Source organism: Macaca nemestrina, chromosome 10, assembly GCF_043159975.1.
Source record: "Macaca nemestrina isolate mMacNem1 chromosome 10, mMacNem.hap1, whole genome shotgun sequence".
In the NCBI taxonomy this organism is placed as follows: Eukaryota; Metazoa; Chordata; class Mammalia; order Primates; family Cercopithecidae; genus Macaca; species Macaca nemestrina.
In genome coordinates, this window is record NC_092134.1 from 24,838,996 (window position 1) to 24,861,094 (window position 22,099).

The following is a 22,099-nucleotide window of genomic DNA, read 5'->3' on the forward strand; positions in this document are numbered from 1 at the left end:
GGTGGCAAAGGAGGGGGAGGAATCAGAGATGACTCTGAGGTTATTTTTCCATGAGCAACTGTTAGACAGGATGGTTTTCAAGTCAAATCAACATGTAGGGCTGGAGTGTCAGCACACCAGGGTTCTCTCAGAAGCTTTCCCTGCTCCTTAACTCAGCCAGTGAAATACTTGAGGGCCCCAGAGCCTCTTCTTTGATGAGAGTCTCACCATGGGGACTAAATTATTGTTGATATAGTTCTCACTCTTAACATCCTCTAGGGTCATGAGCAGCTCTTCAAGATGATCAGAATTCTTATGTTTATAATGCTTAGAGCAGATTCTGGGATTTAGAGCATCCGCTCTGAATGAACACTTGTAATCCAAGTCACTTCTCCACTTTCCTTATAGTAAATTGTGAAGAGTAGGTGCTCCAGAGTCGTGTAAATCCAGATTTAAATCCAATTCCAGCCATGTATTCTTGGGAAATGTATATAACTTCTTTGAGCTTAGTTTCCTCTTTTGGAGCATGGGATTGTGTTTGTTAATGTTTTCATTCTAAGTGACAGAAACCCAAGTTAATTAGAATAAACAACAACATTAATAGAGGTAATTTATTAGAAAGCTCATGACTGCAAAGAAGAGTTGCAAAGTCAAGCTAGGGGAATGGCAAGGAAGCAACTAGATCCTACCAACTGGAGACGAGATTAGAGATCTGTAGAGCATGTCTCCACTGCCTATCACTGCTTATTTCTTGGCATTGATGTCATTCCTTTTTTTCCTCTGCAGTCTAAACTTTCTCCGCTCTTCAGTGTACAGGATGGAAAACACAGCTGCTGTGGCTTCAAGTTTTTATATGAAAGTAACATCAGCCATTCAGAGAGAGTCTGACTTGACATCGTGCCACATTCAAAATTCTCAGGGAAAGGTATCACTGGCCTGTTTTGGATCAGGTGATCATCTTTGAACCAACCAGCTGGGGCCACGGGGTGGGATTACATTGTAACATGGCTGCTCCTGTTGTAGACATAAGACTGGGGGAGAAGAAGGGAGCACTGGGCAGGCAATCCCATAAAATGCTACTGCTGGAATAATAATGGTACTTGCTACGAATGTTGCTATGACAAGTGTGATAATGCTTAGCATAGTTCCTGATACATAGTAAATGTTCAATAAATATTAGCTGCTATAATAATTGCTATTTTTGATGAAATCTGATCAACGCCATTCTTGAAGCCAGTACAGTACTCATAAAATTAATGGATACATTTCTAGGGAAATCCCTAAGATGGTATTAGGGTATGAAGCTAGAAGACAAAGAGCTTCATGTAAGATATCAGTTATTTCACTTGAGTCCTTAGGGAATCCACCATGATATTGTATTCATATTTTTTTCTTCTCCATTACAAGAAAGTAGGAAAAAGTAAGATGATGAATTTTACTTTCACAGATGAAAATGGAAAGGGGACTTCCTTTCAAGACTTGACCAAAGGGCTGAGCTGAATAAGGCAGGATTTCAGATCCAGCTCCATGTATATGTCTGTGAAGATCAGAGAAAGACATTGTCTAGGTCTTTGAAGAGGTCCTGAAATCTTGTTCACCTTCTTTCCATTACCCTAATTCCCCAATCTATTTTTGTTTAACTTTTTTGTTGCAAATGACCAAAATTCAGCCAAACTAGCTAAAGCTCCTAAAGTGTTTTTATTGGTTTGTGTATCTAAGAGGATAGGCATGAAGATATTGATAGGCACAACAGAAGTCACGGATCAAACAATGTACTGGGGACTCTTTCTCCATGTCTTGGCTCTGTTTATGTGTTGATTTTATTATTTAAGATGTCTCTTGAGTGGCAGAAACATGTGGCTGGCAGACCCCAATTCCAACATTATGACCCCAGAGGCAAAATATAGTCTTCTCCATGGCTCCAGCAGAGGATTACTAGGGAAGAACTCTGATTGGTCCTGCTTGAGTCACATGCCTACCTCTGAACCAATCTGGCCTGGAGGGTAGGGTTCTCTAATAGACCATACCTGTTGCTATAGAAGCTATGATTGACAGCTCCACTAGAAGCACATAGAATAAAGAGGGCAACTCCCAAGGAAAGAGCCTACTGGGAAGACCATGATCATAGTGTCCACTACAGTTCCTCCTAGGGGTATTAGCAAGCACAAAGGCATTGAGAAGACTTTTATGCTTGTTTTAGGGTGAGTGGAAGGGGAAAAACCTAAGATTACATCTCATTCTGCAGTAGTTCAAGGAAATGAGAGAAACTTGAGTGGAAGAGGTGATGGTATAAAAGAAGCCCATTTGGAGAAAAGAAAAGGAGTGATACAGCAGCATAGTTATAATCCTAATCACCTAAGACAGTGGAGCACATTGGACCTCAATGCAGGAGAGAAAGATTCTGCCCCTCTATGGAGAGGAGAAGCCACCAGCAGGCATTGTGTTTTTCAGCTGAGTAGATCCTTCCATGACAAGGGCCTTTGTTCATAGGAGGTAGCTTCTTCACTGACAAGCCATCAGAGAGATAAGGACAACTATGGACTATGGCCAGTTCCTGCATCAAAGTTAGTCATCATGGAAGGCCAAGTTACTCTGGTGCATGATATGAAGTCATAATTCTTACCCTAGCTACGGCTGTGCTGAACAGTTCTGAGCAGGCTTCAGTTCAGTTGCCCCCTCAATAGTGCTTCTCAGATGCTACAATGTGGAATTCTATTGGGAATCTGATTGCAACCTCTACACTTGCTACCTTGAAGCTAGAGGGAGCCATTGCCCCTTGGGTGGTCCTGACCAATAGGAGACAGGAGGTGATGGATAGTTGTATTTCCCCTGCTCCCCTCAGATGGATGGTTCTGACATGCATTTCACAAACTCTTTGAAAGATTCCATAGATGGGGCACCCAATTACAGGTGGTAGTGGCCAACTGGATATTTCATGCTTGTGTTGGCTCTTCCCTCTTCCCGCTTCATGCCCTCATTCCTGCTCCCTGAGAGCATGTTCCTAAATCAATGACCCACAGGAAAGACACTGCTTTCAGTGAAACAGTTTCCAATTTTCATGATTATGAATGGTGATGCAATGCACATCTTTGTACCTAAAACTTTTTTTTTTTTTTAAGACGGAGTCTTGCTCTGTTGCCCAGGCTGGAGTACAGTGACATGACCTCTGCTCACTGAAACCTCTGCCTCTCAGGGTCAAGCGATTCTCGTGCCTCAGCCTCCCGAGTAGCTGGGATTACAGGCACCCGCCACCATGTGTGGCTAATTTTTGTATTTTTAGTTGAGAAGGGGTTTCGCCATGTTGGCCGGGCTGGTCTCAAACTCCTGACCTCGGGTGATCCACCTGCCTTGGACTCCCAAAGTACTGGGATTACAGGCATGAGCCATCACACCCGGCGTACCTAAAACTTTTTAGGTTGTGAAAATTATTCTGGAGAATAAATTCCCTGAAGTGTCATTGCTGAATTGAAGGGTTTGCCCGTTTACTAGTTTGATAGCGATTGCCAAATTGCCCTACAAAGCTGCTGCAGGAATTTGCGTTCCACGAGTTCCCCAATGTTGAATATTATTAACCTTTAAATTTTGACACATGAATGAGGGAAAAAGCACTTCACAGTTTTAATTTGTAGATTTTTGATGACTAGTTTAGAGGCCATTTTTATGCTTCTGAAATTGCCTATTAATGTCTTTCCCTCGACTTTTTTTCTTCTGTTAGATTTCTGCAATTTTTGTTATGAATTGTAAAAGCTCTTTTTAAAAATTAATTTCAACTTTTATTTTAGATTCAGGTGGTACATGTGCAGGTTTGTTACATTGGTATATTGCGTGATGCTGAGGTTTGGGGTATGATTGATGTCGTCACCTAGGTAGTGAGCATAGTACCCAACAGTTTTTCAATCTTTGCCCCTCTCCCTCCCTCCCTCCCTCCCTCCATCTGGTAGTCCCCAGTGTCTATTATCGCCATCTTTATGTTGATGTGTACCCAATGTTTAGCTCCCCTTTGCAAGTAAGAACATACAATACTTGTCTGTTCCTGCATTAGTTTGCTTAGGATAATGGCCTCCAGCTGCATCCATGTTGCTGCAAAGGACATGATTTTGTTCTTTTTTATGGTTGTGTAGTATTCCATGGTATATATGTGTCACATTTTCTTTTCTTCTCTCTACCTCCCTCCCTCCTCCCTCCTTCCCTCCTTCCCTTCTCTTTCCTTCCTTCTCTTCCTTCCTTCTCTTTCCTTTTCTTTCTTCTTGCTCGTGAGACAGGGTCTTGTTCTGTCGCCCAGGCTGGAGTGCAGTGGCATGATCTTGTTTCACTGCAGCCTCGACCTCCCAGGCTCAGGTGATTCTCCCACCTCACCCACCTGAGTAGCTGGGACTACAGGCATGCGCCACCATGCCTGGCTAATTTTTGTAGTTTTTGTAGAAGCAGGGTTTCACCATGTCACCCAGACTGGTCTTGAACTCCTCAGCTCAAGTGATGCACCCATTCTGGCCTCCCAAAGTGCTGGGATTACAGGCATGAGTTGCCAGGTCCAGGCTGAGCCAATGCGCCTGATGTGCCTGGCCACATTTTTTTTTTTTTGAGACGGAGTCTTGCTGTCTCCCAGGCTGAAGTGCAGTGGCATGATCTTGGCTCACTGCAAACTCCGCCACCGGGTTCATGCCATTCTCCTGCCTCAGCCTCCCGAGTAGCTAGAACTACAGACGCCTGCCACCACACCCGGCTAATTTTTTGTATTTTTAGTAGAGATAGGGTTTCACCGTGTTAGCCAGGATGGTCTCGATCTCCTGACCTCGTGATCTGCCCGCCTCGGCCTCCCAAAGTGCTGGGATTACAGGCGTGAGCCACCGCGCCTGGCCCACATTTTCTTTATCCAGTCCGCCGTAGATGAGCATCTAGGTTGATTCCATGTCTTTGCTATTATGAATAGTGGTGTGATGAACATACAAGTGCATGTGTCTCTTTGGCAGAATGATTTATTTTTCTTTGGTTTTATACCCGGTAATAAGAATGGGTCAAATGGTGGTTCTGTTTAACTTCTTTGAGAAATCTCCAAACTACTTTACACAGTGGTTGAACTAACTTACATTCCTACCAACAGTGTGTAAGCATTCCCTTTTCCCCACAGCCCCACCAACATCTGTTACTCTTTGGCTTTTTAGTAATAACAACTCTGACTGGTGTGAGATGGTTTTGATTTGCATTTCACTGATGATTAGGGATGTTGAGCATTTTTTTATGTTTGTTGAGAATTTTTTCATTATACTAAAAATACAAAAATTAGCTGGGCATGGTGGTGCACATCTGTAATTGCAGCTACTCAGGAGGCTGAGGCACAAGAATCACTTGAACCTGGGAGGTGGAGCTTTCAGTGAATGGAGATCATGTCACTGCACCCCAGCCTGGGTGACAGTGAGACTCTGTCTCAAAAGAAAAAAAAATCTTTGATCCATCTTTAGTTAAGTTTTGTATGTGGTGAAAGGAAGGGGTTCAGTTTTGTTCTTCTGCATATGAATAGCCAATTATCCCAGCAGCATTTATTGAATAGGGAGTCCTTTCCTTATTGCTTATTTTTGTTGACTTTGTCAAAGATCAGATGGTTGTGGGTATGCAGTTTTATTTCTGGGTTCTCTATTCTGTTCCATTGGTTTGTATGCCTATTTTTATATCAGTACCATGCTGTTTTGGTTACTGTAGCCTTAAAGTATAGTTTGAAGTCAGGTAATGTGATGCCTCCAGCTTAAAAGTTCTTTTTTATAGTTTGAGGTATTACATTAAATCTTTGATCCATCTCTAGTTAATTTTTGTATATGGTGAAAGGAAGGGGTCCAGTTTTATTCTTCTGCTGTAATAGCCAGTTATCCCAGCAGCATTTATTGAATAGGGAGTCTTTTCTTCAATATGTTGACTGCTTACTTTATCTTTGGGTTATCTTTTTAAAAATATCTGCCTTGAGAGATTGTTGTACACTGAACATTTATAGATTGTGTAACAATAATAATGCCAAAGAAGGCCAAAGGGTTTCATCCTCTTATCCTCCTCCATTGCCACAAGGTTCTCCATTCCCGCTAATCTCCCAGATGTTACAGGAGTTACACATCTGCTTCCTTTGGGTCCTCCCCAGAGTTTGTGATCTTCTGTTAGGCTCTGAGCTCTGCCTTCCTCCCATTGTACCAGGACCCTGGGCAGAAAACCAGCCTTGTTTTGGGGCATAAGTCTTCAAAGGAACTTGGTTTTGGGTTGGTTTCTCAGAAGAAGACCCTGAGGCAAGGATTTATGTGTTCCATGGAAGATAGGTCAGGGAGTGGTGGAAGTAGGGCAGGAAAGAGGAGGAAACCAAGTAGCATGCAATCTCAAAATCCTATGAAAGGCAGCCTCAGCCTGATTCCACAGGAGACACCTTGGGGTGTGAGTTACATCTCAGAGTTAGCCCATGCTTAGCAAAGGGAGCTGGATTTCTTACATGTGCACCCATCACTCATTGGATAAGCGCTGCCTGGGAGAAATGCTCAGGCACTTCTGGCCTTCTGTAGGTGCCAGTGGAGAGCCACCAGTGGCCAAGGACAGTGTTTCAAAGAAGACTCTGGGAGCTGGTTGTTGAAGGTAAATGCACACTGGGGTTGATGGTAGGACATCCAGAAAAGGTAACCTTGTTACACAGTATTATCGTGGTGGTAGATAACTGATACATTTGCATTCTGTATGCCACCCCCTCTTTCCTCCTCCCTCCTCCCCACCTCTCTCTCCAATCCATATTTATTGAACACTTACTATGTGTCAGGGATAAACAACAGAAATTTATCTTCTCACAGTCTGGAGGTGGCTTAAACAACAGAAATTTGTCTTCTCACAGTCTGGAGCCTGGGACGTCCAGTATCAAGGTGCTGAGAGGATAGGTTTCCCATGAGGCTTGCCTCCTTGGTTTTGCAGATGGCTGTCTTCTCGCCATGTCTCACACGACCTTTCCTTTGTGTGAACATGGGGAGGGGAAGCGATCTCTGGTGTATTAGTCCGTTCTCAAGCTGCTGATAAAGACATACCCAAGACTGGGTCATTTATAAAGGAAAGAGGTTTAATAGATTCACAGTTCCACGTGGCTGGGGAGGCCTCACAATCATGGCAGAAGGTGAAAGGCATGTCTTACATGGCAGCAGGCAAGAGAGAATGAGAACCAAGTGAAAGGGGAAACCCCTTATGAAATCATCAGATCTCATGAGACTTATTCTCTATCACGATAACAGTAGGGGGGAAAGCACCCCCATGATTCAGTTATCTCCCATCGGGTCCCTACCACAAGACATAAGAATTATGGGAGCTACAATTCAAGATGAGATTTGGGTGGGGACACAGCCAAACCATATCATCAGGTATCTCTCTTTCTTCTTATAAGGACACTGGTCCTATTAGATTAGGGCTTCACTCTTATGATCTCTTTTAACCTTAATTACTTCCTTAAAGGCCCCATCTCCAAATGCAGTCACATTGGGTGTTAGGGCTTCAACAGATGAATTTTGCTGATAACGCAATTCAATCAAAAGCATGTGTGCAAAATGCTTCCTAATGCAAATAGATACTCCATAAATGTTAATTTCTCCCCTCCCCTTCTACCCCTGTACCCTCTCTTCCTCCCTTTTTTCCTTTCTTCCAACCAATATATGCCAGGCACTGTGCTAGGCTGGGAACAGAGTGCTAAACAAGACAGACACAGTTCCTGCCTTCATTTTCTGTCATCCATGGTGAAGCAAAATCAATACGCTCAAGACAGGGTCCAAGATCCCAAATGCAGTATTTAAAATCAGAGCTAGTACACTCAGCCCTAAATACTGGCTCTGCCTCATGGATATATTTTTTTGGACCTGGACTGACTCTGTTGCCCAGGCTGCAGTGCAGTGGTGGGATCATGACTCACTGCAACCTTTGTTTTCTCGACTGATGCCATCCTCCCACCTCAGCCTCACGAGTAGCTGGGACTACAGGTGTGTACCACCACGCCTGGCTAATTTTTGTATTTTTTTTAGAGACAGAGTTTTGTCATGTTGCCCAGGCTGGTCTTAAATTCCTGGCCTTAAGCAATGTACCTGCCTTGGCCTCCCAAAGTGCTGGGATTACAGGCATGAACTACCACACTTGGCTTATGCTTATTTATTTTTTAATTAGTGGCTACCTTTTAAATATGATTTCACTGAAAAATGCCTATTTTCAGCTTCTCTTGAAGTAATTAGATGAGGTGGCAGCTTGGGCCTGCGTTCTTGTGAGGTGTCTATTGGTCTGAGCTGTGTAGCTACCACCCCTGGGGAGAGAGGGGAAGTGTTTCTTGGTGCCCTCTGTTCCTTGCCTGGTCTGATTCAGTAATTTATTACCTGCCTATTCCCTGCAGGTATTAAGATTTGCAACTGCTGGTTTAAATAAATATGACTCTAATTGAAGAGCCTGACTTTGAGCTCTCACTTTTCCCACATGGAGAAAGGAGTCAGTAGAATCTTGTTTTCTATCCTTTTTGCATGGGCTTTAGATAACCGAATGTAGAGTCGGGCTTGGGGTGAGGGCGGGGGGTGTTGGGAATTGGGTATCATTATTGTGGTAGGCTGGTTGTGTTAACAACTCCAGTTAATTTCTCCCTGTAGCTATGCCCTTTGTCTTATAACTCTTAATCCCCTAGCCCCCTATTCTGGCTCTGGGCTTGAGCATGTGACTTGCTTTGGCCAATGGCATTTAGCAAACATAATGCAAGCAGAGGTTGGAGAAAGTGCTTGTGTATTTCCACTTGCTTGCTTGGATCTCTGCAGCCACCATGAGAACATGCCCAGGCTAGCTGGAAAACGTGTCCAGACTAGCTTGCTGGGGGAATAGGAAAGACATGCGTGGAAGAGAGACAGATGGGAGAGAGTCTGGTTGACCCAACTGAGGCCATCAGCCAACAACCAGCTGACCTCCAGACATGTGGGTGAGCTCAGCTGGGGCTGGAAGAACTGCCAGGCAGCCTGCCCACTTGTGAGCAGTAATAAAAGGAATAGTTTGAAGTTGAGCCTTTGGAGGTAGTTTGTTACACAGTATTATTGTGGTGGTAGATAACTGATACATTTGCATTCTGTATGCCACCCCCTCTTTCCTCCTCCCTCCTCCCCACCTCTCTCTTCAACCCGTATTTATTGAACACTTACTATGTGTCTACAACAGTGAGTGAAACTAGATATGATTCTTGCCCTTAGGCTGTGTACAACAGTGGTCCCCAACCTTTTTGGCACCAGGGACTGGTTTTGTGGGAGACAATTTTTCCACGGATGGTGCGTGGGGTTGTGGGTGGGCATGGTTTCAGGATGAAGGCATACACAACCTAGATCCCTTGCATGCACAGTTCACAATAGGGTTCACGCTCCTGTGAGAATGTAATGCCGCCGCTGGTCTGACAGGTGGTGGAACCCAGGCAGTAATGCTGGCTCACCCACCACTCACCTCCTGCTGTGCAGCCTGGTTCCTAACAGGCCACACACTGATACTGGTCCCAGTCCACGGCCTGGCGGTTAGGAGCCCTAGTTTAAAATATTGTCCTTGGTTTTATTGTAGAGCTTGAAAGGCTGAAGTTCAATAAGGAAGTGACTAATTTCATGGTTAGAAGAACATGCTCTACTCCAAGGGTTCTGGGATGAGTTTCTTTCCCATGGAGTACTTTGTTACAATTTCTGTGTTTCCCATTCTAACTGTTCCCTAAACCACTGCAAAGATTGCCACTGGTAGCAACAGATCTTCCCCCTAATGGGAATTCTTTCAACATGTGCAAAGCCACCATGTTCTTAAGTAATTTATGTAAAGAGTAAGCAATTCTTTGTATGTTTTTATAAGGTAGGGAGAGTTTTATGTACTGTAAAGTTTGATGTATTGTTATAAATTACACTTTGGTTTTAGGCCTACGTAAAAAAGCACAATGTTTCTCTGAGTTCTGGGAAATATACTGTAAATAAAACTGATGGTTTATTTCTTGGCTGGGCATTTTCTCTAATAATATAAAGAGATGTCAACAACTGTTATCTTCAGGGCAAATATGAGGTTCTCCTCCCTTCTCACCACAGAGAAAGAGTGAACAGAGCTTGCCAGTTCTCTAGACTCTTAAAGGAAGCTGAGTTTGTTCTAGAGCCTGTGTCCTGGTCAGATTTGAGATCCATGTGCTCCCAGCTGGCCCATCGGCCAGGTAAATTAGAGAAGTCAGCATCCTAGCCAGGCGCAGTGGCTCACGCCTGTAATCCCAGCACTTTGGGAGGCTGAGGCAGGAGGATCACTTGAGGTCGGGAGTTCAAGACCAGACTGACCAACATGGAGAAACACCATCTCTACTAAAAAATATAAAATTAGCCAGGCGAGGTGGCACATGCCTCTAATCCCAGCTACTCAGGAAGCTGAGGCAGGAGAATCACTTGAACCTGGGAGACAGGTTGCAGTGAGCCAAGATCGCACCATTGCACTCCAGCCTGGGCAACAAGAGTGAAACTTAAAAAAAAAAAAACAAAAAGTCAGCATCCTTTGACCCTGGGCTCTTCCCACCTTCCTCTTCTCCTTGGATGTCATTCCCAAAGACACATCTTAGCCAGGATGCTAGAAAAAAATACCATAAACTAGGTGGCTTGTAAACAACAGAAAGTTATTTCTCACAGTTCTGTGGGCTGAAAAGTCCACGATCACGGCATGGGCAGACTTGTTTTCTGGTGAGGGTTCATAGATGATGGTGCCTTCTAGTTGTGTCCTCACATGGAGGAAGGGGCGAGGGATCTCTCAGTGCTTGCTTATTTATTTATTTATTTATTTATTTATTTTTTATTTGAGATGGAGTCTCCCTTTGTCGCGCAGGCTGGAGTGCAGTGGCGCAATCTTGGCTCACTGCAACCTCTGCCTCCTGGGTTCAAGCAATTTTCCTGCCTCAACCTTCTGAGTAGCTGGGATTACAGGCACCCACCACCAAGACCAGCTAATCTTTGTATTTTTAGTAGAGACGGGATTTCACCGTGCTGGCCAGCCTGATCTTGAACTCCTGACCTCGAGTGATCTGCCCACCTCAGCCTCCCAAAATGCTGGGATTACAGGCGTGAGCCACTGCATGGCCTCCGTGCTCTTTTATAAGGGTGCATAATCCTATTCATGAGGGCTCCTCTTCCGTGACCTACTCACCTCCCAAACACCCTACCTCCTAATGTCATCACCTTATGGGTGAGAGTTTCAACATATGAATTTTGGGGGAACATAACCATTGAGACCATAGCAGCATGGCAGCTTTGCTTTCAGACCACTGTAGACAGATCTCTCCGTGAAAGTGGAAAGACCAGTCACATTTCCTTTCCTAGCCTCAGTTTCCCCATCTGTAAAGTTACCCAGTGATAACTCACAGCAACTCTTACTGTATAATTCTATAAATAAGCTTAAACAGTAAATTCCCTCCCTGGGTTTCTACGTTTGTTTGATGCATCTTGGAGGCAGCAGAAAGTGTGGGATAGGTCTCTAATGGTGGCATTTCAGGTAGTGTGATGAGAAGTGGGGAGGTCATTTTGGTCTGGTATGTGTTTGGGGAGTACTATTTTCCCTTAAGTCAGGTCATCTACCTGGATATGTTTGTTGCCTGCATGTAAGGAAAAGAAATCTGACGTGGGTTATAAGTCCTGGTTTGGCCCCTGTGTTGAGCATTCATGGGAAGGTCACTCTCTTGCCCACTGTTTCTTCCTCTGTACAATGAGGTGCCTCTGCCAGCCCTGACATTCTGGAATTTATTGAAGCCAATAATGTCCTTGTGTGTCTGAGCGTAAAAGGAGATTTGCCTCTAATTTCCTGTCTTCATTTTAGGGACAGAATCCAGAGTGTGTGAATCAGAATTATTTTGACTGAAAGCCCTGGAAACTCAGCTCAAATTGGCTGAAGTAAGATAATTTTCTGGCTCAAGGGGCTGAAAAAATCTAGGGGGCTGGCTTCAGGCATGGCTGAATCCAGGTGTCCAACAGATGGCATTGTGACTCAGTCTCTTTGTCTCTGATCTCTGCTTTCTTCTAGGTTGACCTGTGCTCTCAGGCAGCCTCTCCCCACATGATGGTGAAGATGACCACCAGTTGGATCAGACGTTTATCCTACCATCTCAGCAACGCTGGCAGAAAGGGAGCACTTTCTCTGCAGATGTTCTAGCAAAAGTCTCATGGCTGAATTTCATTGACTTAGCTTGAGTCACATGCTCACCCCTGAACCACTCTGATTGACTATTCTTGGGACATGCGCTCACCTTGGAGTTGAGAGGAGGATTAGCCCCATCCAAACATCACCAAGTAAGAGAGGCAGAGGCGCTGCACAGGAAATGGGGCCCCAAAGCCAGAGGAATGGGGAGTGGGCGCTGAGCAGATGTGAAGAATGGATGTCTGCCTTCAGGGCCAGGCTGGGATCTTATGGATGGATCTTATGAAGTAGCTCAGGGGCTCTCTATGGTTTTCATTTCTACAGTCCTGGGATGTTAGGGCCAGACAAAAGCTCAGATCTTATGCATCTTCTGCCCAACTCTGCATTTTACAGATGAGAAAATTGAAGCTTGAGAAGATGGGGGCCATTTGCCCAAAGTCCCTGAGTATGAAACATCTAGGGGAGGAGGGCACTGTATCAACAGTGTATCAACTTCCGTATCAACAGTTCTTCTCTGAGTGGCTCAAACCCATGCTACAGAAGAAGGGCTTTTACCCAACCATGATGCTACCAAGTCTGTAGCATCCTAGTACAGATTGTCCACCACTCATCACTCATTTATGGTCTAGAGACCAGGAGCATGAGGATCACCTGGGAGCTGGTGAGAAAGGCAGAATTTCACGCCCCGCCCCAGACCTACTGAAATAGAACCTTCACGTGAAAAAGGTCCCCAGCTGATTGTGTGCATGTTGAAATTTGAGAAGCGCTGGTCTCTACCATGGACAAAAGAGTTCCAGGTGACTCTTCCATCTGGCCAGGATTACAGTTAATCCTAAAACAAGTTCTCTTCTCCTAAACCTTGCAGAAGAGGAGGATTTTGCAATCTATGAGCTTACCAGGTAAGATGATTGAGTGTCATAGAATGTTCATGGTCAGGAAGGCCCTCTTGGAACTTGGCCTCCCTCCTTCCTGCTGCTGTGTAGGCAGAGTTGCCATGGTATTATCTTTCCCACTACTACCACTAATGGTGCGAGAGGAGTCAGAGGTCCCAAGATCCTGGTTCAGGTGCCGAGGCTTTTATGAGCTGCATGAGTTGGGAAAGGTCCCTTTCTTGGCTACTTTTGTGGCAGATGCTATTATACTTTTCCTCTTCCCTTTAATAGAGTTAGCAGTTCCTTCTTTGTTCTTCCCTCAGACCCAATGCAGGGATCAAGTGAGATCAAAGATACGGATATGGGATGAAAAACTCAGAGCATTGCACAAATCCACTGCCACGTAACTTTACCCTGTAATGTGTTTGAAGCCTGCTTCTAAGATTTTCCTCTTTCCTTTTCTCTCTGGACTGGACTCATCAGCAGGTTGGCTGGGTGAATGTCATCATTATTGATATGGCCACCAAGAGCCCAGGCCATTAGGAAGCCCTCTATCAAACATTAATTACAGTGCTCAAGTAACCTCAAGTCGGGGCTGGATGTCGCTTCTTCCTTGGGCCCAGGAAATATTTCTGGGAGACAGGAAGCCACATGGTGTTTTATCAAACGTTTATGGCTATTGGTTTAGGGGATAAGTTTACAAGGCTCTGTAGGCTGTGCACTGGGAAATTAAATTGCTCGCATTTTTACTCAGTTCTAATCATGCCACCAGCCATGGGATTTATGAGGCTGTAAAGTCTTGAGCACGTCGCTTACTGAAGGCCTTGCTCGTAGCTGCCTGCGTGGTGTCCTTGACAAGAAGCATTCTCCAGAAGCTCCGGGCCCAGCTGTCTGTCTGTTCCACAGACACATTCTAGGTACCTACCGTGTGCTGGGGGTAGAGTGGTGAGCAGTACAGATGTGGAATTTGCCCTCTTGTTATCTGCAGCTTCCTGAGGATATAGGCATTGCCAAATAGTTTCACAAATAAATATAAAATCGCCAGCTGGGGTTACAGGAGTGATGGAAAGGTTTAAGATACTATGAGAAGCCGTAGGGGCTGAATGGTGTTTCCCTCCGAAAAAAAGGGGATGTCCACGTCCTAACCCCTAGGATTTGTCAAAACAACCTTATTAGAAAAAAGGGCCTTTCTAGGTGTAATTAAGGATCTTGAAATGAGATCACCCTGGATTACTGAGGTGGGCCCTGAAAAATAAACGTCCTCATAAGAGACAGGAGGGAAGGCCATGTGAAGATGGAGACAGAGATTAGAGTGATGCAGTCACAAGCCACAGGACTCAGAGCCACCAGAAGCTGAAAGAGGCACAGAGATTTTTGCCTAGAACCTCCAGCGTGATCATAGCCCTGCTGGAGACACTTCTGGTCTAGCTGGGGAGGTAAGACTGAAGCGACTTCGTTGTCTGGGGTAAATACCCGGGATGTTCACTGTCTTGCGCCAAGAAAATTTAGGACACTGACACACATAAGGAGTTTAGAAGCAGAGGTTTAATACGCAAAAGGAAGAGAAAGGAGAACAGCTCTCTAGTGAGAGGGAGGGGCTTCCGAAAGGGAAGACCGGCCGGTGGTGGAGTTTGCCAGATTTTATGGTCAGGCTTGAGGAGGCGGTGTCTGATTTAGGTAGGACCCACAGATTGGCTGGATCAGGTGTGACATTTACATAGCATTTGGGGAAGGCTGGCCACCCTACTCTAATCTTACTGTGCAAATGAACCTTCCCCTTGGCTGGCGCCATCTTATCTGCTCCTTACTGTATACGTGGCTGACAAGGAGAAGGGGAGATGGAGCCGCCATCTTGAACATGATTGGCACAACTGCCGGCCTCTATGTCTGCAGCTCGATTTTACACGCTGCTCTTTGTTAGAAAGGAAAATGATTTGGGGCTGCTTTTCATTAAAAGGAAAACCTTACTGAGGACTTCTGTACCCTCACTATCTGCCTAAGTAATTTCTTTTTAACTCCTATATTAAGACTAATCTAGAGACTTATCGAGAGTTTATAGTTGAGCCTTAAGCAGTGTGCAGAGATTCACAGGTGACCAAGATGATTGCAGGCTGAGGAAATCAAGTCAGTGAGGGCTTCCCAGGGGAGGTGGCCCTGAAGCAAGTGTGTTGGTTGGCTTGTAGAGAAACAAGGAAGACGCTAATGTCTGAAGCCAAAATAACCCCCAAATGTGAAAACTCTGCATAATAATGAATGCCTACCACATGTGAGGCACTTTGCCTTCACGCTCTCATTCAATCCTCAGACAACTTTATTTGTATCCTCATTTTACAAGTGGGGAAGCTGAAGACCATTGAAGTTACACACAGTAATTGGCCCAACTGGGATTGGCAACCACACAGGTACCTCAGGCCTCTCAGTGTGGCTTCCCATCCCTGCTCTCCTCTCCTTGTGACAAGAGCAGAGAGAACTCCAGGTCTCTGGCTTCTGTTCAAGATGCTTAGAAAAAAAATCCACCTTTTAAATCTCTTTCTTTCTGGCTAGGAAAATTGTCCATAAGGAGGTGAAATAGGCATTTGCCAGGCCAGAAAAAAATTCTCTTGTTTATGAGGTGACTGCTACTAGTGTGAAATCTTCCTTTCAAGAATAAAATATCAGTCCTGATGTGGTGGCTCATGCCTGTAATCCCAGCACTTTGGGAGGCCCAGGCAGGAGGATTGCTTGAGGCCAGGAGTTCAAAACCAGACTGGGCAACATGTGAAGACCAATCTCTAAGAAAGATTTAAAAATTAACTGGGCATGGTGGTGTGTGCCTGTCATCTCAGCTACTGGGGAGGCCAAGGTCGGGGGATGGCTTAAGTTCAGGAGTTGGAGGCTGCAGTGAGCTGAGACTGCACCACTGCACTCCAGCCTGAGCAACATAGCCAGATCCTGTTGCATAAAAAAAGAAACCAGGGCAGCCTATCCAACAAATGCTGCCTTTTCATAATTCTAATAACTGTAAAGTAAAATGTTAGATTAGCCAGTGCTCAGGACTCACCATCTTGTCATTCCTGGTGTGGACTCCCCATGAAAATGGACAGTGTGCCAAATCGGGGAAGGAGTGTGACCCTTTGTTTTTATTTTCTCTGGACAGAGCTGCTTAAATGAAGTTTACAGAAATGGAAATTTGTTCCCCTGAGAAATTTCGTGGCCTCCTGACCTTTGTCACAGCCTGGCCCCGGAGGAAAAGTCAAAGATGGGCCGTGTCAGGCTGCTGCATGCAGGGACTCTGGGGACTGGGGGCAGCTTGTTGCAGGGCAGGGGCATGCTGACAGACTCCAGCATTTTCTTTTAGAAACCAGGACTCACCTGCCATCCTCACACATGCTTCGGGGAACAGAGAGGCAGAGTGAACTGTTAGGGCTCGCTCTGCAGTAGATGCTACTTCATCCCCACAATGACCCTGTGTGACAAGTATTTATGTGACTCTGTCATTCTGCACAGCCAGGATTTCTCTTATTTTGGTACCAGAATCTCTGCTTTATCCTAGGACACTTCTACTCCCCCTAATACAGGTGGCATCAGAGGGACCGTGTCTTAGTTTGGGTATCCCGCCACCTCTCTCCTAGGAAGCAGATCCTAAAACAAGGACTTGAGTGCAAGTCGTTTATTTGGGAGACAATATCAGATACCAGGGTTGGGGAGAGAATTGACACAGGGAAGGGCAGGAAGGTGGTCAAAAGTGCATCATCAAGCCCATCACCACTGTGGGCAAGTGTAGTTTAATGCCACTGAGGAGCTCAGGGTGACAGTGTAGAATGTGCCCCTCAGGGTTCTCCCATTGGAGATGGGGAGTGGGGTATTCATATACCATGTCCCGTCCTCTGAGTTGTTGATTGAAGGCTGCTCCTGGGGATGCTGATTCCTTAGAACTCTTTCAGTTGAGAATGTGGGCAAGAGCACCCTCAGGCAAGGAAGCACAGATGGTGGAAGCTGGAAGTGGGGACTGCCCCCATGTGCAGGGGGCTGGTTGTGGGAGTCTGAGAGAGCATCTGCTGCAAACCAGGGCATTGGCTCTGGGCTGGACCAATCAGGGGCTATCTCCCAGGAATTTGGATCATGAGCACAAACACTTAAAATGATTGGAGTTCACTAATGCCAAGGCAAACATCCCATATGTATTCCATTGGTTCCTGCCACTTAATACACCTTTCTCTTCCTCTTCCCTGAGCTGCCCTGCCCCTGCCTTTCTGGAGCCTGGTGTTTCAGCTTTTCCTTCCATTCTGTGTTTTTTTGTTTGTTTTGTTTTTTGATGGAGTCTTGCTGTGTCCCCTAGGCTAGAGTGCAGTGGCACAATCTCGGCTAACTGAAACCTCCGCCCCCTGGGTTCAAACAATTCTCCTGCCTCAGCCTCCCTAGTAGTTGGGATTACAGGCATGTGCTACCATGGTGAGCTAATTTTTCTATTTTTAGTAGAGATGGGGCTTCAACATGCTGGCCAGGCTGGTCTCGAACGCCTGACCCCAAGTGATCCACCTGCCTTGGCCTCCCAAAGTGCTGGGATTACAGATGTGAGCCACTGTGCCAGGCCGCCATTCTTTTTTTATCCATTCAGTACTTACTGTGCACCTATTACATTTCCTGCCAATCCATTGCCTGCAACCAACGGTTGCTGGTGGATGCAACATGGCTGCCTCTACACCCTAACACCTACCCCTAAGAGGAAAGTGGACTCGCCCATACTCAGGAAATTAGTAGAAATCTGTCCCATGATGCTAGAGTACACAACACATCATTCCTTCATTTTTATAAATCAAGGGAAACCCGGCTCAGCCCTGCCCTGTTGGCAAAAATGATAACCTTATTATAAGAAACAGAATTCAGCTGGGTGTGGTGGTTCTCACCTGTAAACTCAGCACTTTGGGAGGCTGAGGTGGGCAAATCACCTAAGGTCAGGAGTTCGAGACCAGCCTGCCCAGCATAGTGAAACCCCATCTCTACTAAAAAAAAAAAAAAAAAAAAAAAATAGCCAGGCGTGGTGGTGGACACATGTAATCCCAGCTACTCGGGAGGCTGAGGCAGGAGAATTGCTTGAACCCAGGAGGCAGAGGTTGTAGTGAGCCAAGATCATGCCATTGCGCAGGTACTCCAGCCTGGGCAACAAGAGCAAAACTCCGCCTCAAAAAAACAAAAACCAAAAAACAGAATTCACTGAAGAACCACTCAATTCTGTGTGGTGGTATGACACCATGCGTACCCAGCATGTTTCACAGGGGACTGAAAATGCCTGTTTAGTTATCCACCTCTCTGGCCAGGCTGTGAGCTTGGGGAGCAGGGGCCGGGTGATCATTTCTGTCTTCCCAACCATGCTTGGCACATAGTAGGTCCTTTATAAATATTTAATGGATGAGTGAAAGAACACTTGGATTTGGAATGAAGCTCTGTGTTTTTCCCTGCTCTGTGACTGCACATACATTTGGAGCAGAGAAGCTTTTTAATTTTACCCTGCTGTGTGACTGCGGATAAATCCCTCTCCTCTCTGGGCCTCAGTTTCCTTGCTTCTGGAACAAGCAGGTTGAACTTGATGATCTCTTAGATCCCCTCCAGTTCAACATTCTCTCCGTATTCAGGGGATGGGAGAGGGTTGCACTTACTGCCTTCTTGTTATAGGGCAGGGTCATGTGACTAGTCCTATCTGGTGAGTTGCAAGTGGAAATAATAGATGTCACCTCCAGGCTGGAGCATTGCATTGCTGATGCAAGATGCTCCAGAATTCTTTCCCTCTGTCATGGGCCATGGCAACCACCAATGTTGCAGGTGGTGGCTGAATCTTGCAAGCAGGGACTTGGAGCAGATGTCCCAGCTGAATGGAGCATAAACAAGACGTAAACCCTGGTTGTTATAAGTCACTGACTTTTGGGGATTATTTGTTATTGCAGCATAATGTGGCCTATCCTATCTGGTGTGGTTACTCTGGGTGGTGTGTGAAAGGTGGGTGTTAAGGGCAAGAATGGAAGCAAGGAGAGCTTGGAGGAGGTTATTTCATTCCTGTGGGTGAGAGACTGAGAGTAATCACCTGATGCCATTACTCTGGGTGCTTGGGCAAGGAAGGGTGGTAGTGATGGAGGTGGTGAGAAAGAAATGGATTCAATTACATTTTGGAGCTAAAGAGGCCATGACTTGATAATATAAGGAATAAGAGAATGAAAAACCTACGCTAAGGGTCCCTGTCACTCACCACTTGAAGAGCTTTCAGATCACGAGTTGGGCTGAAAGCTCCTCATGCAATCTGATATTAGATAATAAATTCTGCTTGTCTTTGCTCAAGAAATGGGTCTCTGCTTTCATTTTTGAGGGCTAAAGAAGTTCCTGCAAGAGAAGAGTGGGACCTGGGCCTGCCTTTCCCGTTGCCAAGGTGCCTTCTGCTGGCAGCATTATCCATTATGACTGACCATGGCAAATGCCGGTCAGCTGGTCTCACAGCAGGTGTTAGGAAAATAGTCTTTGGCTTGATTATATTATCTGGCTCTCCCCAAGGAGGTAAGAAAATAGACCTATATCCCTCCGGCTTTGTGTTTCGAGCTCTCTCCCCTGCCTTGTATATGTCATAGCTCAATCAGACGATGGTTTTTTAGAATAGTTGCTGCGAAAAGGGGTTAGCCAGGGAAAATCTTATTAGAAGGAGAATTGTGTCAGGAGAGAAGAAAGAGAAATGCAATTTAGCATTGTATGTTCTCATTGAAACAATCGTGCATCTTTGAAAGGAAACAGCATCATTTAGACAGGACAAAGGGGTGGTAAACCCTGCAATTATCCTGGGGGCCAGGGGGCAAAGGTCATATGGCAAAGGTCAGGTCACCCTTGGGTTTGTGGTTTGCTACTTTCACTGGCTGCCTTTCTCTTTAGAGCTGAGAAGCTGGGTGAAGGTGTCCATTCCAGTGGATTGTGTCTTAGCATTCTGTCCCCAGTGTGCCGACCTGTGCTGTCCAATGTGGTAGCCACTAGCCACATGGGGCTATTTACATTCAAATTAATTACAATTAAATAAAATGAAAAATTCAGTCTCAGTTGCACCAGCTGCATTTTAAGTCCTCAATAGCCTCATGTGGCTAGTGGCTATCACATTGAACAGTATAGATATAGAATATTTCCATAATCACAGTAAGTTCTGTAGGACAAGCTGGTGTAGACTCTAGGGTGGGGGGACTTAAAAAGGAAGACATTCAAACAAGAAAAATGGGGAGAATTATTATCAGCTCTAGTTTAAGGAGCCCATATGCTTCTCACCTCTGTCTCTCGCTAACTGACATACCTGGGCCTTAGAACCCGGATCTTATTTAATCCTACAGCCACCGCCCCCCAATCTCCCTGCAATATGGAATCCCAGAGGCTACTATGGAGTGGCTCATTTTGCTAAATTTGTATTTACCTAGCAACTTCTACAATCATCACTGGAGGGATGCTTTCCTGGCGACATAGGCTGCGTTAATTCCAGGCGATGCTGACCTGCTTAGGGCAACCAGATGAGATAAATGTAGAGAGAGGGGGAGGACACTCAGGGGACCTGCTGGAGTGGCAAAAGAGTGAGGCCAGAGAGACCTGGGGGTGGGGAAAACTGGCTCTGCCGCCTAGCAGCTCATTGGCCCCCATATTGTCTCTTCTTGCCCTGACAATCCTTCTGTGAAGCTAGGAAGTTCCTTTAAAATACAATTCAGGGCCAGGCATGATGGCTCACATGTGTAATATCAGCACTTTGGGAAGCTGAGGCGGACAGATCACTTGAGTTCAGGAGTTCAAGACCAGCCTAGCCAACATAGTGAAACCCTGTTTCTACTAAAAATACAAAAATTAGTTGGACATGGTACCACACCTCTGCAATTAATCCCAGCTACTTGAGTGGCTGAGGAAGGAGAATCGCTTGAACCTGGGAGGTGGAGGTTGCAGCGAGCCAAGATCACACCACTGCACTCCAGCCTGGGCGACAGAGCAAAACTTCATCTCAAAACAAAGTCACTCCCAAAAAACCCAAATCAGATCATGTCATTTCCATGCACAAATCATGACCATGATTTCCCACTGATTTAGAATAAAATCCAAATTCTACCAAGACCTATAAAGGCTCACATACTGAGTTCATCCTCTGCTCCCCAATATTATCTTTCTCCACAGCCTTGTGTTTGTACGTTCACAGCTCTCATCCTGCTAGGAACGATTTCCTTGTTTCCCTGGTTCTTGCTCAGAGCACATTCTGGATTTAAAATTCCTGCTTATTTTATTCCTCACCAGGAGAAGGACATGCTTATTTTATTCCTCACTATATTCCCAGTGTCTGGCACAGTCCCCAGAGACACAGTCCATACTTGTAGAATGAAAGAAGTAATGACCTTGTGCGTGATGCTTGACTTCTTGGAACCTCAGTTTTCTCATCTATGAAATGGGATATTAGGATGATTTTGTAAGGTTATTATAAGGCAGAAACAGAGTTCTAAAAAGTGCATTGTGCATAGTAGACATTCAAATTAGCAGTTAGTATGATCATTATTGTAAATTTGCAAGTTCAATACAGATCACTTTTTTTTCCTCCGGAGCCATTTCAAAGTAAGTTGTTAAATCGATGCCCTGTCACCCCTGAATACAGTAGAGTCTACTTCCTTAAAATAAGGACATGGTCTTAGTGATCATGGTAAAACTATTAGGGTCAGGACATGAACCCTGCAACATTACTCCTGTCTAATCCTCAGACCCCATTCACGGGTTCCCATTTGTGCCAATAACGTCCTTTGCAGTGAAGGGATCCAGTTCAGCATCTACTGTTGTGTTTAGCTGTCCTGTCTCTTGGATCTCCTTCAGTCTGGAGCACTTCTCAGTCTCTCCTGGACTCTCATGACACTTTTGGCGGGGACAGCCAGCATTTTGTGGAATGTCAGTCTGTGTGGGTGTGTCTGATGCTCCCTGGTGAATAGATTCAGGTCATGCATCTTGGGTAGGAATAGCATGTGAAAGATGTGGTGTCCTTCTCATGGAACCCTGTTGGATGGCATGTGATTACTGCTGGCATTCACTCTGGTCACTTCACTGGGGAGCCCTACCCACAGAGGACTTCTCTCCACTCTAAAATTACTCTT

At 45.4% G+C, this 22,099-nt stretch overlaps 1 long non-coding RNA gene across 4 annotated transcripts in view; it reads left to right on the forward strand.

Annotated features, from left to right (window-relative positions):
- The first annotated feature begins 353 nt into the window (after positions 1-353).
- Positions 354-22,099, forward strand: part of LOC105468317 (uncharacterized) — a 47,803-nt gene continuing 26,057 nt past the window's right edge. For 3 of the 4 annotated variants that reach the window (XR_011608871.1, XR_979438.2, XR_011608869.1), the window contains exons 1-3: positions 354-929; positions 11,803-11,876; positions 12,007-13,019. This is a non-coding gene — a long non-coding RNA (uncharacterized lncRNA). The remainder of the gene's footprint in view (positions 930-11,802; positions 11,877-12,006; positions 13,020-22,099) is intronic. The other variant, XR_011608870.1, reaches the window with a different exon arrangement.